The following is an 18,513-nucleotide window of genomic DNA, read 5'->3' as shown; positions in this document are numbered from 1 at the left end:
TTATTTTTGTGAAGAAGAGAATGTCTCCTCTCCCTCCTTGAGGTTTGCCTCCCACTCCTCGTTGCGGTCCAGCAACACCGACACCGCGACCACAATGGCAATCACGATCAGGGCTGCGATGCAGGAAAGTGCAATCCAGAACAAGGGGGACACAATGAAAGGCGACTCCTCACTGGATTCTTTTGGTGCATCCATAGCTTGTGTTGTCGTGGCGTCTTCGGCCGGGGCCCTTGTCGTCGTGGTCTGCGTCGTCGTGAACTTTGTCGCTGTGGCTTTTGTGGTGGTAGCCGCGGTTGGTCTAACAGCCCAAGGGGCGTAAAACACGGAAACAACGTTCGAAACATCGGACTTTAGCCCATCACTGTTAGCCACTCGGACTGCCAGGTGAGCGTGCCACATCCAGGCGCCATCTTGCCCAAGGAAGGAAAAGCTGCGTGGAAGTGACAAAGTGACGAAATGCCGGCCACCAGATGCCAACGGATCCAGGTTGCCATCGACGACGTCGGCTTCTGTGATCTCAGCCTGGTTTTCGAAGTCGAATTTTACGTCTTCGTACTCTTTTCCGACTCGAATATCCACGGCGGAAGCTGCGAAAAAGTAACGTCGTTGAAGGGGAAGCAGGAAACCATCCAGTGTGACGTCATCATAAGCTGTGCCACTGATAATCACTGATATAGGCGCTATGCTTTCGTTTCCCTCGTTAAGTTTTCACAGAAGTCATGTGACTGTTCTGGCTTTATATATTTCACAACGGAACTTTAAAAGGGGTCATTTTTGGTTACCTTGCCACGAGCGTCTGCTTGTCCTCTTACATGTAGCCGTGGTGGGCCAAAAGGTGTGGTAACTTTTTCTTTTATAGCTATCCTCACATCATTTACATACTTATGACGATGAAAGATACCGTGCATAATGGCGCGCCAAACATCCGGAGATGTGTTTCGTCACATTTGTAAAGTGATAAGATCACTCTTAGAATTGTTGCATGTATAAACAACTCCATCTCAAAAGCAGGAAATGATCCTGCGTTTACGCGAACGCCTTTCTCAGAGATGCATTCATTGTGATGGAGTGCAAATAGTTGCGAAGGTATCAGTCTCTCTGCTGTGCTATCGGTTTCCCATCCCATGTATGTCATAGTCGAAGGGTTCAATTCAATTTATTGACTTTCCAACATGTATATAAAAAAATGCAAAATTCCCGGGCAAATTGTCGTTATCTCGTGATATTCGTTCTGTTTTTTACTGACGACGGGATTTGTGTTAAACCTGTCTGCGAAATTAAGCACAAATAATAAAAAACACCCGCAGTGATGCTGTGCAGCTATTGGGGCCAGTTGCTATCTTCGTTATGCTGCCCAAAACACAAGGCGCTGCACATCACGAGCTGTTTCCGGCATCCCGTCACTGCAGACATACGCGCATCTTTGGTGAGGCTGCTGGTTAACGGAATGGCAACTATCCTTTCTTTTTGTAAACTACAAGCGAAATTTCGGATTCACTGTGATATTTCATTCAAAGTTTGAAGGGGGATATGAGACACTTCTCGTGGACGGGCTTTCAGTTCGTAACGGGGATACACAGGCTATGGAGGAAGTAGCGATAGCCCTAGCCGCAACGCACTCCGAATCTAAATACATAGTTACAGATTGCCAGGCGGCTTATAGAAACTATATGCGTGGCAGAATCACGCCGCTAGCCTGCAAAATTCTTAGTCAATGTAGGACTTCAGCTGAACGGAAGGAATTAATATGGGTACCAGGTCACCAGGGAGTTGAAGGAAACGAGCGCGCACACGCTTCGGCCCGAGCTTTTCTTCCCCGGCATCCTTCTACGTCCTCCCTTCCTGATTCTGGCTCCCCCTCTCCGCTAACGACATATTCATAAATATTGCAACATTTGCGCCTTGAAAGGCAGACACTTCCGAGGCCCGCTAAGGGTCTCAGTAAATCAGAGGAATGTCACCTTCGCAGGCTACAAACTATGTCTTTCAATAACCCAGCTACGCTTCACGCCATTGAGCCCGAGTCCTTTTCGGCACAGTGCAAATTTTGTGGCCAGAAGGCAAACTTGTACCACATGGTATGGGCTTGTCAGAAAAATGACAGCATTGAGATCATAAATCAGCCAACGCGGGAGGGCTGGGAGGCGGCCCTGTCCAGCTCGGACCTCGAGGAACAACGAGCCCTCGTCGCCAGAGCACGGGCAGCGGCTTTCACCAACGGCGTCCCGGACTAGGGACCCGATCAGCCTTCCCTTCAACTAAGGCTTTAATAAACGTTTTCATCATCATCATCTGAGGTGCCCGTAGGACAACCAACCGTTCTAATAGCTCCTTCAAATATTCCTACAGTTTTCCACAGCACTACAGGATAATAGTATTGCGGCGATAGTGGATAGGAATTCAGTGCAAGAAGCGGTGTGTGTACTATAGCCTCATTAATTAAAATGTGGCGTTATATTTCTCTGAAAGAATAGACTTGTATGTAGAAGGTTTTCTGCGGTGGATACCAAACATCAACATAATGCAGCATGCCTGGAAACAAACCTAATTTTTATATAGTATTCATGAATGCTGAGGGACATAGCGCGAACAGTGTCACGACCGTAGAAAAAAATCTTTAAAATGCTCCCCTCCCTCCCTCATCAGCTGTCGTCACGCCTTCGATGAGACTGTCCCAAAATTCGATTTAAACTTGCCCAGTTTTTCATTCAGGAATACTGCACCTAATAAAATTCAGGGGGGCGCTTTGTTTACGTAAAGTGCGGTGAGGCGAAAGCCTTAAGCGCGCTGTTGCTGCTTGTGTCACAGATGCGTTGTTATGTGTTAGGCTTCGCTTCTAAGAGTCAAACGCGACAGCGTCTTGCAACGCTGCCAGGGAGTTCATAGAACGCCATCGCCCGTTCGGTTGTGCGCCTAGCTCATCGGTAAATTGGTTTTTGAGGAAAGGAAATGTATCTGTCTCGCATATCTCGGTGGACACCTAAACCTCGCCGTAACGGGAAGGGAGGAAGAGGGGAGTGAACGAAGACACCGTATTCACTAGACACGCCTTTGTTCATTCCAAACCATCGAGCTTGATTGGCGGAGTGGTTAGCGTGCTCGTCTCGTACTCCGGAGACCGGGGTTCGATTCCCGAACTCGACCAATTTCCTACTCAGTTTTATTTATTTATCTGGACTGACTATAGAAGGGTTAATTAGGCTAATTGGGTAATTAAGCAATTAACTGAGCTCAGTCCACTTATTTGGAGCATCACTATACGATCCCTTTAATTGGTTGCATGGTTACCAGCCAAATGACAATTGGCCCCGTTTGAAATTCGCTCACTGTGATGTCACGACCGTTTCGACCATTGGAAAAGCGTGACATTTCTGTCGACAACTCCTGCTTACAACGATGAGGCATTAAAGCTTCCGCCTTAATAAGGGGATAAAGTGCCCGTGAGCTCCAAAGTACACGTCTCTTCTTGAAGTGCTTACCCTTTCCATATGTCAGGTGAGCTCCTGGCCACGTCCATGTTACCAACGCCAGGAGAGAGTTGTCCTTTCCCGGCCGCTCGTCATACACGGCGAGGTCACTGGTGCGTGCTGGAGGCACTTGCGCTTCCACGATATCTTTCGTGACAGTGAAGGAACCTCCGGACACCACCCTTTGGAAATCGCCCAATGTCTCACCGGGTGGGCCGGTGGTGTCTTCGGTTTGGGCGGGGCTGTCGACAATCTCGAACCACTCCATCGGCCACTCGCTCCGGAAGTCGCTTTCGTTGTATTCATCTGCGTGGTTCACAGCCGCCAAAAGTGCATAAGGAGAACGGGGACAAGAATTCAGGCCAGCAGTGTAGTTTGAAAGCTAAGAAAAAAAAAATATATGGACAGTTACGATAGTCCGTCCTAACTGCTAAATTTGAGTTTCAGCTCTGTAGGTGTTTTTGTTTCCGATATATTAAGGTAAAGAATTTGATGTCTCTTTATTTTCCACACACACTACCTTCATGTATTACTCCTCTAACAGTCTTTGAATGTAATGAAGGTGACTTTCCGGTAAGATAAGTATATGAAGATGTGTTGATCCTGCTCCAACAATGACAGATTCATAAGCAATTAAGCAAACAAAGGAAGGGGAATGAGGGGCTCGTTATAAATATGAGAAAAGCCAACAGCCAGAGAAACCATGGGGCACGGGGGATTTTTTTAATTAATTTATTTATTTTGTGGTGTTGATCAAGTTAGAATATTACAGAATATGTTATCGTTTAAAGCTAATTGATTAGAAGAGCAGAAGAAAAAAAAACAACCACATGCCGCCGGTGGGATCCGAACCCACGACCTCCGAATTACGCGTCCGGTGCTCTACCTCTGAGCTACGGCGACTTTTTTTTTGTCTTCAACATGGTATTTATTACAGTGATGTAATGTTCTATGTACATGAACTATATACAAGCCATTATGAAAACAGTGTTAAACAATACATATTGAAAAGACCATGCACTAGAAAAGGGGCAATGCAGAGAACATCACTAATAATGAGTGCCAGTCCGGTTCGTACTAGGTCTGGGCATACACGTCTCCTAGATGAACAACCATTCGACTGAAATGATCCTTTGTAGACACAACAGGTTCACAGTGTCTGTCCATCATGCGGGTTTTCCAGAGGCTGTGCAGTCCAATCAGAAAGAACATGTCCAGGGGTTCATCAACAAATGGCAGCGCAGTGAGATAGCGAACAGAATGGGGAGTCAGATGAATTCTTTTTTTAAATGTGCGTTGCAGGATATCCCAGAAGAGTACTGCATCTTTGCAACTGATGAAACAATGCTCAATTGTTTCTGGTTCATCACAAAGGCGGCAATTAACGGTAGACACAAAAATGCCCTTTTTCTCTAACCATGTTCTAACGGGCAACGTACCGGTGTGTAATTTAAAGAAAAAGGTGTTTGTACACGGTGAGATTGGCATCTTACGTACTCTTTTGAGTACGTCATGCCCAGGTAAACCAAAATACAAGGAGCGGTACATGGGCGGAGGGAAGAGCATACTAATCAAATCCTTATACAACTTTTTCCTCGACACTAAAGAAAGGAACTCAGGAGAAAAACGAACAATTAGGAAAGAAACGGACAGCCAAATACACCTCTTGCATTATGCCCCACAAACACGGACGGTCACAAACATTGGAAGACACAATGAGGTTGGGTAAAACATGAACTAAATTTGTTTGCAGGAATGAACGTACTATTGGGTGTGTAGTGTCACGGAAAAACATGAAACGTGACACTATCTGTCGGACATACAGGTGAACTAGACCAAGGCCATCAGCGCTTACAGGCCGAAAAAGGTTATCGCGCCTCATGGATTCAAAAGACGAATCCCACACAAAAGTAGCGAAAACCCTGTGATCCGAACCCACGACCTCCGAATTACGCGTCCGGTGCTCTACCTCTGAGCTACGGCGACTTTTTTTTTCTTTATTGCTGAGCTACGGCGACGGCTGTCAAATCTTCTGCTTTCGGGGGTATTTACAAATAACCTAACCTTGAGAGTGAGAGAAGCCAACAGCCACAGAAACCAAGGGGCACAGGGGATTTTTTAATTTATTTATTTTGTGGTGTTGATCAATTTATAATATTACTGAATATGTTATCGCTTAAAGCTAATTGATTAGAAAACCAGAAGAAAAAACAACCACATGCCGCCGGTGGGATCCGAACCCACGACCTCCGAATTACGCGTCCGGTGCTCTACCACTGAGCTACGGTGACGGCTGTCAAACCTTCTGCTTTCGGGTGTATTTATGTTTATGTTTATGCTTATGTTTGCTTGGGAGTGTTCACCAGCACCACCCACGTTCTTAAGCGGCGGACGTAGCACGTCCTGAATTACCGCTGATGTGACGTAGAACGTAATCGAACGGCGAGGGTGGAAGCTGTGTGAGAACCCTCTTATGCTTCCTATGGCATCAAGGCTGCCAGAACCGAGGCCCTCGTTAAGCAATTTAGCACACAAGGAAAGGGGAATGAGGGGCTCGTTATAAATATGAGAGAAGCCAACAGCCAGAGAAACCAAGGGGCACAGGGAAATTTTTAATTTATTTATTTTGTGGTGTTGATCAATTTATAATATTACTGAATATGTTATCGCTTAAAGCTAATTGATTAGAAAAGCAGAAGAAAAAACAACCACATGCCGCCGGTGGGATCCGAACCCACGACCTCTGAATTACGCGTCCGGTGCTCTACCACTGAGCTACGGCGACGGTTGTCAAACCTTCTCTGTCCAATCCCTCTGTGTATTAGTAAGAAACTCTATGGCTGGTCGAGAGGGAAGCGCGCTAGACCTCCCCTCGCTCCCCTTGAGCTCGGTTACACCTCCGACGGCGTTACCCAAGAACAGACGCTTAAGAGCTGCGCTCTGGAAAGTTTTAAATATAAGGAGTGTAAATCAGGCTGCCGGACCGGAGTCCTTTATACGACATGTTATCGTAAAAAAAAGCGTCAGCATTGCGTGTAGTACCACTTCTACCCTGCACCGCTACCACCGGTGGTAACGTGCTCACTCAGAGGGCTCCGACAAGCTACAGGTGCAGGCCAGAACCATGCGCACCTGCCATCTTGGGACGATCTGCGCATGCGCAATGCCGGTGCGTGGTCGAGGCATGCGACTTCGCTACGCTAAACGTATCTAATGCCGCTCTCAAAGACTCCTGCAAGAACACCACTAGCACAGAAATGCATTATTGCACTACGTTGTCGTTCGAGTTTATAGGCCCGCATAGAAGTTTCTCGATTAAAAATATCGTGTTTTTCGGTGGCAGTGGCGAGTGATGGACGCACTCTTACACGGCTTGCACGTTCTTTTGCTCTTTTTCCGGGTTGGTGCATTCTTTTTTGTTGTTTTAGTTCCCGTGTACCGGCACTGCTGCGGCCAAACCTGTCGAAAAATGGTCTGTGCATGAAATCAACACGAAATGTATGACCAGTGTACGCATGAATAAGTTTTCTTTGCCTGCAACAGAACCATTGACGCTCCTGAGGACCTAATCATATTGTAAAGAATGTGGCTACCCATATGATGAAGAAGGCTGTTCAGCAATTCGTCAGTAGGGCACACCATTGAGTTCTCGTTCTCGCACAGCATTCCACCATCCAACGCGCAAAACAGAATCATGTCGCTGCAGAAATATGTCCCCCACGGCCGAGCCTCCTGGTTCTGATATCGTCTCTGCTTTTCTTGCGCTCAATCAAAAACAACATTTTAATGCCACTGAAAGAAAGAGTGAATAAGTTGAGCAGTTCGTTCAGACAAAGTCTGACAACTTTCCTGAAATCATGAAATGTGTGGATGATCAAGAGAAAGAAATCATGCAGCTGCGGAAAAGAACGGCACGGGTAGAAAATACGCGCTGCGAAGAACAACCCACTCAGCCGAACCTGGATTTGGAGGAGCTGGAAATGAGAAGCAGGAAAAAAGATGATAAAAAGTCATGGTGTTTCTGAAAGTTAGCCTGAGAATTTCCTAGCCAAAGTGAACGCAATGGCTAAAAAAATTCATGCCGGAGATATTAGTGAGAGCAACATTGAGGCCTGCGACCGGCTTCCTGCAAAAGCGAACAACACCAGTGCTTTCAGCGACAAGCTGAAAGAAACCAATAGCTTCGCCGCGGTGGCTCAGTCGTTATGGTGCTCGGCTGCTCACCCAAATGATTCGGGTTCGATCCCGGCCGTGGCAATTGAATTTCGATGGAGGCGAAATTCTAGTGTCCCGTGTACAATGCAATGCCAGTGCACACTAATGAACCCTAGTTGGTCGACATTTCCGGAGCCCTTCACTACGGCGTCTCACATAGCCTGAGTCACTTTGCGACGTTAAAAACCCCAGAAACCAAGCCAAATCAATCAAATCAAGAGTTCTTTTGCAGAGACGGGCAAGCGTCTCTACTTGTGTGAAATCCTTACCAGAAGAACGAAATCCTTACTTCTGCAAACAAAAGATTGAGCTTGGAAAAAGAAAATTTAGCGGTGCTCTAGCTTTGTTTAAGCAGAGTGAGAAACGGTAGCGTCACGTTGGTTTAGCCTTGTAAAGTCTTGTTATGCTGTTCGTTAGAGCGTTTCTTAGGTATTTTCCTCGCTAAACCAGCGTGGAGCTACCGCTTCTCCATCCTTAACCAAATCTAAGCAAAGTTAATTTTTCATGCTCTCCTGAACGCGTGATCGTACGGCCTAGCACGTGGTCACCACATGTGTGACTTCATGCCTGGCGCGCCGGTGCTACTTCCGTTATGCATTCGGTTTAGGAGGCCATGACGTCATGGCCTAGCACGTGTGCACAGACTTATTCCTAGGCGCGCCGCTGCTCCTACCGCGATGTATTCAGTTGAAGATGGTGTGACGCCACGCCGTATCAAGTAAACGTCGTGTTTAGGCTGTACTGCAAGCCAATGGTCGATCATGTGACCTAATTTTGGTTGACCTTGACGTCCCCGGCTCGACCTTGACTTGACCTTCAAATGGCATTGGCAGCACCGCCTTGACCTTCACCTGACCTTGACATGTCCAGTTGCTTGGCCATTGGTATGATCACTGACCATCCACCCGTTCTACAAACTTATGAACTGAAGGATTGACCTTGGTTGAACCTTGAAGGTCATCAGCAATGCACGGCAGTCTCATACCGGGACCTCTAGAAGTGAAGCTACCGCTTTAAAAATATCAGGTTTATTTGGTGCTCTAGTGGCAAGGTGCCTGTTCGCGGAAGGGAAGGTGACATTGCCCAAATAATTCGATATTAAAGTGACTTTGTGGACCTTTAATGCTAAGCATGTATCGTTTGCGAGGATACATCCTTACCACGATACATGAGAAGGTGATTTGCGGTAGATGGTAATCTCCAACTTCATGTAGGGTGAGTTTCTGGAAACGCAAGTTAATGGCGCGTTCATGAATGCTATGGAAGCTGTGCCAGATCGGGTATTTACCTCGTTGGTATTGTATAACGGTGGTGGCACACAACCCTTACCCGCATTCGAATACCACTCCATATAGTGTCTTGCCATCTACTTTTTATCTTTATTTTTGTTGGGAACAGACCACTGCGAGGCGGTTACACCGACCTTCGAGCCCTCGGGGACACTAGGCTATCTCTGCATTAGATTCAAACCGGAATATCCGTTCGCCACTGTCGCCAATAGCGCGCACCACTCGGCCTGCTTGCCGTTGCGTACAGTCGGCTCAACAATTGGTTTAATCGGCTTTCAGAGGAGCGTTCCAGGATAGAGAACCCACATCAGGAGACAAAACCGGCGCGCATTAGCGCAGTGTGAGATATCTACACCTTTTTATTCTAACTAAATTGATCGCAGCAATTATTTTGGCCAAGCCGATTTTCATATGAGAACAAATGAGCTGAAACTCTCTTGTACAAGCCGGAGCATATTGCCATGCGACGGATGCTTCAGACGCGTAGGCAAGTAGGCAGGAATTTAACGAAATAATCGTTGTAGGAGTGCGGTGTTTTACGCCCCAGTGGGACACACATTTTATAGTGGCGAAGCCGTAGAGGATCGCAACCTAATATTTTATACCACGTGGGCGTTTTTGACGTGCCCTCGCACCGCAGACTGTCCAGGTTTTTTGGAATTCTGCCTCCATCCAAATGCTGCCCCGCGACCGAGTCCCGTTTTGGCCATCTCGAGATAAGTAGCCCAACGCAGAAACCTCGTAGCCTCAGCGTTGAGTCCAACTATGTGAAGAAATCGAACTCAAATTGCCTGTTACTAAATTTGTCCCTTTAAACCAAAGATGAACTAAAACCTCAACAGTAACATTAATTATACGCCCACCTGGCAGTTGGCGAAATGGCAGTAGCGGCGGTATTATTCCAACTAGCTTTTACATATGCACGAGTGCGTCTTAGCGACACAGACGCCCCCTACAGCCACGCACTTGAGCGCACGCACCTATTACGGCTTATATGCCACAGACAGCCTGCACTATCGTAAGTGTTACGGGGAACCAAGCGCTGTCATTGAACTGATTCCTATTTATTGAATTCATTTAGAAGGTAAAGGAAGCAGAACAAGCTTCGACATCGGTCGCCGCAGGAGACCCACGTTATTCTCCAGGCTGTTAAAAATGGCGTCAGCAGGAAGCAGCCAGTACCCACATTTCTCCGTTATGGTTCCGAGAAAACCCTGTTCACTCGACGACGCTTGCCTCAGGGCGCGCCGAATTGACCTTGAGGCGAGGGCAACGCACTTTGTTGCGTCTCCGTGAACTACCCAAGAAAAACAACTCAACAAAAAAGCGCCTAATTCACCGGGGTGGGCTCACGTGCGGGGAGACGTCAAGCAGGTGGACGTTACCTCTCACAATTCGCAATAAACATGGCGGAACTCAAGGCACCTCGTTTCGGTGGCTCTTCTGGGCGCCGAGCACCGCGGCGGGCTGGCGGGGGACTTTCGCAACAAACATGAACGTCCAGACGGACAAAGGCCGACTTCCGGAAGCCTTTTCCCGACCCCGCATCGCCCCCTTTCGCGACGGATTTCTCCTGACGGGAGAGTTCTCGGCAGCCCGGGAAACCCATCGGCGGGTCCGAGAACGTCGCATTCCGCAGTCGTCTTTACCTCGGAGGGATTCTCCTCTCCCAGGCTCAACACCTGACGGGGCGTGTCCACAAGTGTTGGGGGTGCGTGTTTGTCCGCACGAGTGAAAGTTTCTGGCCACTCCCACCTTGAGGATGGCGTGATCAACCTAGGGAAGTTAGGGAAGAAGCACGCTGTAAAACTCGGTGCCGAATGCGGTCGAGGACCAAATTTCTGGTCCGGACCGTTGTAAAAATGTAAATAAATTCAGTCTTCTTTCGCCCCCTTCGAACTCCTTCGCTCAGCGGCGCTCCTGTACTGGTGGTCGGAACGGACGTCATGTGGACCGTGGTTCTGCCTAGCCGCCACCCCAAACCTCACCCACAACAAGGCCTAATGATGAAGATATGGCCTTGTTAACGAAACTAACTTATTCCATATCTATTCTATTCACATCGTTCTTGCCATTCGTGATTAGCTCAAGCAGCGACACTCTGCTGCTTTTAAAATCACCAGCCTTTCGTCGAGGCTTGGGAATAAAGATTCGATATATACGAATGAAAAGCGACGTTTGATTCGCTACCTTTGGTGTCTCAATTTCTACCGCACCTCTGCATTCGAGAGATAGTATTGTCCGCATTCGCTCAATGCTGCATTTTGCTCGAATAATGGTACATATCCTGTTCGTGGGGGGCAGCCCGCGTGATTACACCTAGGACAGGAGTTGACTCGTTAGTGCGAGTGGAGGCTATGCGAGCGTCTGAGCGAGTAAATGTGCCGAGTACATGGAAACTCACCAGACTCACGATCAATGACTCTTATTATGGTGAAGGAATCCGAGTCCGTCGGCGGGTACCGCACACGAGTCGTATTCTGGTTTGAGACCTCCGCCGTGACGGTGTATCGTCCTTTGCCTATGAACTGGCAGAAGTAGCCGCTGTAGATGCCATCATGTTGGTGATTGTCGGGGGCTGGGAAAAAGTAAGGAAAGGCACATGATGACCGAAAGCGAGCGAGTGGAAGGAAGAAGGATGCAATGAAAGCGAGAGAGTGCAAGCAGGAAGGGTGGAAAGAAAGCGACAGTTTGGAAGAAATAATAGAGAGAGCAAGAGCAAGAAGATGAGAAAGAGAAAGAGGGACAAGGAAAGAGAGAAGAAAGGCAGGAAGACGGGAACACAGGAAACACCAACGTAACAGACTCACAGCGCATTTCTGATGGATCACGATGTTCAGTGACTGGTTGCGAGAAATGATCCGCATCATGTGCCTCCGGCTTTCCAGAATCAATTTTTAGATATTTGACGCTAACCATTGACATCTAAAAAAAAATCGATAGTCTCGCAATCTCTCTTTATCGCGCTTTTTGATCTTTCCGTATCATGATATCCCCTTTAAGTCTTGATATAGGGTAGGTTCAGGTGTTTGGTAATCCCTTCGGCTTTCTTGTGTGGCTCAACACAAACAAGGAGACAAAAACACACAGGACAAGGTCCGAGAACAACCTTTGTTTTATGAGGGAAGACCAGCGTTTTAGCCATTGTTAGTGTTACACTGCGGAAGAGGGTCGAATGTTTCTTACCATACTTATCAATAGCTCTTACCAAGTCCGTCGTCGTGAAGGCGGATCTTTATCGCGTGCGGATCGTTGTTCGGGCGGTTTACTGTGGCGACGACCACGGCATCTAGAACCGGCATCTCGCCCTTGGTGACCTCGACATAGACTACCGCTTCGTTGAACTTGTCCACTTCTTTTACGCCCATCTCGCAGTGGACTCGTAACGGCTCGTCGTGGTTGTTCCTTGGTTCCGTCTCGACCCCGACGTTGACCTTCACTGGGGCCGGGGAGGGACTCCTCACGTGCAGTGTCCAGGTTCCAACCTTGTAGGCGCAAAAAAGAATGTTAGTAAGCCTTTGTGAGGTTGGTTGCTTTGTAATTGTTTGTAATGCTGGTGAGATTTTTTTTAGAGGGCGCTTTCACGTCGGACATTTCATCCGGGGACCTTTTCTAAGCGGAGTTTATGTGCATGCGTTGCATATTAAGTGCACATCTCGACAGAGTTGGCGAGGAAAACTCCACATTATCGTCACGTGTGAACACCCTTCAAAAAAATCTATGCGTATAAACGGGAGAAAAAATGGCGGACACTGTCATCGGAAACTGCTATGGCGGAAATTCCCGCGCGAGTCAGGTGGATGCGGCCTGCACCTGCGTGGGCAGTGAACGCAGAGTAGGTCAAGCAGGCTTGGACAGGGACAGGAATTCACGGGTGGAAGCTGGGAGGTGTGGAGGAGGGTATGGAGATGAAGGGAACAAGGTAAAAATCAGGAAAGAGGTCGCAGCGAGAGCCAACAGATGGACCGAAAGAGAGTGCCTCAGTGATATCAGGAGGCAGAAACCTGAAATTAGGAGCGAGGGAGAGAGAGTACCCAAGTGCATACGGCTGGTGGCTCGAACATGAGGCTTAAAGAGCGATTTCTTCGCCGTAGCATTGCCAGCGGTATAGAAGATTAGTATACAGCTATGACGTGCTAACTAGAAGGCTGGTTAACTAATGATGAGTAATTATATCTTTAAATGTTATTGTGTGGCTTATTAATTTTCAGAGGCGCGTAGCCCACCCCAAGTAATATTCATACGTGTTTTTAGATTTTCGAAAAAAATAAGTCATTATCCTCAGCATAGCCTTGCAATCGGCTCAAGATCCCATGCTCCATGAGTTTGGCTAAGCACGAGGTAAGGGATATGGGTCTGAGGTTGTCAATGCTGAGCTTCTTGTTGGGTTTAGGAATGAACGTTACTATCGCGTGTTTCCACGACTGAGGAAGTTCTCCTTTGCGCCAATATCTATTCATTAAATCGGTAACTACCGAGAGAGATCTACTATCTAGATTTCGCAGCATCTTATTCGTGACTCCGTCCGGTCCCGCGGCTGATGTTGTGCGAAGGTGACCGATTGCAACCCATGTCTCCGCGTCTGTTATGTCTCTGTCCAGCTCCTCGTTGGGAGCACCCGTGTAGCGGTTAAGGGCGCCGCATCTGTTCCGGGGAATCCGTGAAGTCATTGACGGATTCCCCGGAACAGATGCGGAGCTCCTAGACGAACTTCGAAAGAGATACCTGAACACGTCCGACTAACCCCGAGACGCGCGTTCGGTGAGCGCCTGGATTGCCACGGAAGCCGCGTCTGCCTGCCCGGTGGAGCGAGCGTTTCACCTACACCGAGTGTGAACGCGCGTTCGAAATGCGCGGGAATGCCGCTCGAGGACATTCCGGTGTCTGTGCGATGGCATCGTTCTCCCTCTCCCAGCGCGTGACGGCGATCTGTCGTGACGTCATGTGTCACGTGGTATGTCACGTGGTGTGACGTCACTGTACCACGTGGTCTGCACGTCGTGCAACATGGAGGAAAGAAGGAAAAGAGGAGAGCATGGAGGAAGAAAAACTAGGAGGGAGCATGACGTCACAATCTTGAAGCCTAGTCATAAAAAATATAATGGAAAGCATCATGGGAAATAGGCCCTCACGTGACAAGGCAGTGGTAGCTCTCAGCCGGATTTCGGTTTCTGTTTCGCTCTCTCGCTGTACGAGCAACTGCGCGACCATCTGCTGGCGTTCACTGACGGCTCCGTGGTGAGCGCAACTCGCTCGCCGCAGCGGCCACCATCCCCGAGCGACGCGTGCGCTGACTGCGGCGCAGTGGAGACATCGGAGCACATGCTCCTTCGCTGTGCCGCTTCTGCAGTGTCGCGTCGCGAGATTCTCGCGGCCTGCAGGGCGCTGGGAATCATCCCGGACAGTCTCGAAGCGCTCCTGTGGCCGCGCGGCACTGCGCGCACCCGTGATATTCTAGTCTCTATACCCGTGACAGAACAGTGGTGAGCCTCTGTGCGTTCATCGAGCAGGCGGGCTTGACTTTCCGCTGGCTCTTCGCCAGGTAGTGCACGCGTGACACGTGACACGAACGAGCTCCGTGGGTGCTACCTCGGACGGTATACGCGGCCGGGCGCCCCACCCCGGCCGCTAGTGCAGTGCGCCGCGCGCGCGATTAGTCCGAGACAAGACGCTGCGAGCGCGCGGCTATGTATACATACAGTTTACTTCTTTTTGTAAGTGATTGTGCGCAGTGGCCGGGAGACCCCGCGCAGGGGCAGACGTAAAGCCGCCAGCACTCTCTCTCGACAGCGAGAGAGAGATAAATACTTCACTGCTGCATTTCACGTCGGAACCGCCTATGTGCGCGAGCGTATTCGGCACGACTTGTGCCTCGAGAATAGCGGAGAACGGCGGGCCCGTGAGCGGGCCGAAGTCCGCCTGCCCGAGAAATAGAATCTTGCGCAGCGCGCCGGAGCGCTCGTTCAACACGTCCGTCCGCCGTGAGCGCTCTGGAAGCCGCTGCGCCCTTTTTTAGAGGTTCGTTTCTTCGCCTATTCTCGAGTTCTCCGCTTATAGCATGCGCTGAAATATAGCATGCGCTTATGCTGAAATAAACGCTCCGTATGGGTGTATAACGACGAAAGGAATTCCTCTCCATTCTCTTTATGAACCACAGTTGAACAGTGACGAGGTCGCGGCCGCACCCTTTGATGAAAAGTTTACCTGCAGTTTTCTACAGTGCACTCAAGAACTCAAGAGTGTAATCAACAGAAGTGTTGAGACGCGGACTCGAGCTCGGTACGCATTCCGCCAAAGCAACACAGGCGTTGCGATTCTGCGCTACTTCGGAGCACGGACGTTCACTAAAAAGCACCGCTGGCTGGTAGTCTGGTAACTGTGGAGGAGGGCCTATTTCCCATGAGTCAGTGCGCAAAAGGGCCCTCGGCAGCGGCGTCAGAGGAGGATGGCTTGCAGAGGCTGAGCGCACTCTCTCCTAGTTTTTTTACCTCCATGGAGGAGAGGCTGCTACGTCACATTTTTTGAAGCCGGAAGCGAGGGTTCCGCCATGACACTTGGCCACTGTCTCAGCCAATGGCATGCGAGCGCAGCGAAGATCACCGCGAGCGGCGCGAGCAGACGATTTCGCGCCGCGCCAGGCTGTCGGCAGCTGTCAGACGCGGCGGAAAGTGAGACTTCTGCTCCCATTGACAACAAAGACGCTGCGATGCCCAGCTGCTGCGTTCCTGGATGTTGGTCGCGCACGCCAGTACAAGAACCGGGCGTCACTTTCCACACGTAAGTATACTGCATTTTGTTTTCGTATTTAATTGACTGCGTAATGAGTAAAATGCATGGTCGCAGAACATAACGCACGACACGGCGTGAACGTGGTATTCGTACCGCCCCGGCCTTATTGGTGGCTCTTTGTCCGAGTGCAGTGAATAATTGTTTTCAAACAGGTTTCCGAAATATCCAGAGCGAAGGAGGCAGTGGACTGAGGCCGTTAGACCAGGCCAAAGTGACTGGGAACCAGCAAAATGGACCTGCGTATGTTCAAAACATTTTCTGCCCGAGCACTTCGATCGGATGTCGCCGCTCGTAGTTCTTATACGTGCGGATGCCGTCCCCCTTCAGGTGAGGAACCACCTCGATACATTCTCAAGAGATTGGAAAGAAATGCTCTTATTGAGAAGGTGTATAGCTTGACTGCATGCATGCTTTCAATATGACGTTGTAGGTGTTCATGCAAGAAATAGAATGATTTGCGAATAAATGGCTTTAGCTAGACGTTATGATCGAGTAGCGCGGCTACAGTATTCCCGAACTGATAAAAAGTAATTGTGTCATTACTGCTAAACTAGCTGCGGTTTATATATGGCTCTGATGAAATTCTGCTTACTGTACATGATTATTTATTTATTAGCTTACGCACTCCCTCATTAGAAGAAAATAAAAAGAGATACTTGTCATCTATAGCATCGATCACACCACAGTTTCTTTGGGGCATCATTTCCATTTGATATTATTACTTGTAGTGTGCAAATGTTTGCGCCTAGCAGTAATCTGTATGGCGGTGCATTTTTTTGTTGTTATCTCGGCCATAGCGCCTGGGAAGTGTCACTGTTTTATAACTAAGAGAGCACTGTGATTCCTTAAAACTATCGTTTACGAAGGAGATCATAAAGAAGTTTCATAAGGCATATAGAACACCGTACGTATTTGCTCGCGTAATTTGCGCACGTTATTTCTTTAATCAGGGCTCCAAAAAGAGGGTGCGCAATTTACGCGCAAGCGAGTCATCCGAACACATCCTAAAAAAAAAAAGGTTGGCACCCCTCGCTGGCAAACAAAAAGGTTGACTCGTCCGCCCCGCCCACGCTATGTAGCTCTCCGCGGGGTGGCATGACGGCACGTGCTTAGCTCAAAGCAATGAACGCGCAAAGATTCAATCGCGAAGTCAGCAGTGGGAGGAGATAACGGGCAGTAAAACGGGGCCCTTGCGTGTGGTCCGGCTGACTAGCGGCAAACCGTATAGCAAACGGTACGGTAGAGTTTTGGATTTGGGGCGCGCGCAGCTGTTCGTCCGGGATAGCGACCGCCAGCGCGAGCAAGCCGGGTAAACGGCGCAGAGTTCGCACCCGCGTATACATGCTGATGGTCTGGCTCAGCATAGTGCGCAAAATGTGCGAGTATTTTTCTTTTTAATCCGGTTTAATGTTTGAACTTTTTGGGGTGCACAATCTAAGTGCGGGCGCAAATTACGCGAGTAAATACTGTAAATGTCTGACTTTGTCAAAATGAAATTCTATTCAAACGGCCGCTCACAATTTAGAGTACATTATAACCTGTCATACTGAGTATTGAAAAGAATAGCTTTGTAATGTGAATGCGTCATGTACACCACCGACTTAGGCTCATGCTTGATGGCAGTCACTGTCAGTTTTTTCAAGAGTAATCAGGGCTTTGATTTAGCTTGATTGCTACTGAATCAACCAGAAATTACCTGCTTCCTAAAATCAGATTTTTCTCTTTTGTGGTAAATGAACGATGCGCACATTTTCAAAAAGAAATCAGTTAAGTAAGATCAGCAGTACATGTCCAGAGTGCAAATGCTAGTTCTTGTTCATGAATCTATATGCTGTAGCTTCACAGATGGACATGTACTATTGGTCACTGATGTTCAAGAATAAAGGCTGCAGTTAGCAGTCTCCCAGAGCTTTCTTTAGCGTGCCTGCACTACTGTCCTTTAGGGTACAGGGTGACTGAAGTATCGTATTTTGTAAAAATATGGAGTGCATGTTTTTCATACTATAGAAGCCGGAATAATCAAGAGAGTAATTAGAGTACCATACTTACAATTTTACTTCTAGATATTCAACACAACTGAAGGTGATTTTGGCCTTTCAAACTATAGTAGTGTCAAGAGGGGGTGATCATCCCACTGCATGCAGCAACAGAGTAAGCACTAGCATATAAGTTCTAGCATATAGGGGATTCTTTACCACCCAACATTTTTAAGAGCAAAGATTTTGTGAAAAGACTAGAAAGCCATATTTTGCATACTTAACATATCCTGTTTTCCTTCCAGAAGAGTTATTTGTCATGCATTTTGCATTCATATCATACATGAGGTGTGTTGTTGTCATTTGTTACCCAATGTTAGTTTTATCATATAGTTGTTCTTTTAAGAAATGTGTCGTTTCCCAGGGGTTCTTCCTCGCATTGTATATGTTCTTCTTATTGTATGCTACATTTGTATGCCCATCCTGCCAGGGCCAAAACATTGGCCTGCAGTATATATAAATAAATAAAAATATAAGTTTTGCAACCTGCAACAAATTCATGTTCTTAAATGATGAAAACACTTTTCCACATGCACTTGGTACATATGCATACAGAGGAAAACCTTATCATTCTACCAGCCGCAATTTGTACACTATATTAATCATTCTTTAGCTGTCATCATGCCTTAGTTTTGCACAGCTCAAATGCCCGTCGTATGTGCAGACTATGTTGGTTGGCTCGTGGTTTTGACAAGTATAAAACAGCATGTGCACACA

At 48.0% G+C, this 18,513-nt stretch overlaps 1 pseudogene; it reads right to left on the bottom strand.

The window, feature by feature from the left end:
• Window positions 1-18,513, bottom strand: part of LOC149335548 (calcium-activated chloride channel regulator 1-like) — a 49,034-nt pseudogene continuing 30,521 nt past the window's right edge.

This window comes from Amblyomma mixtum, chromosome 7, assembly GCF_055824585.1.
Source record: "Amblyomma mixtum isolate Tamu chromosome 7, ASM5582458v1, whole genome shotgun sequence".
NCBI classification, from domain to species: domain Eukaryota; kingdom Metazoa; phylum Arthropoda; class Arachnida; order Ixodida; family Ixodidae; genus Amblyomma; species Amblyomma mixtum.
The sequence above is the reverse complement of the archived record's forward strand: the minus strand, read 5'-3'. Positions and strand labels throughout refer to the sequence as shown.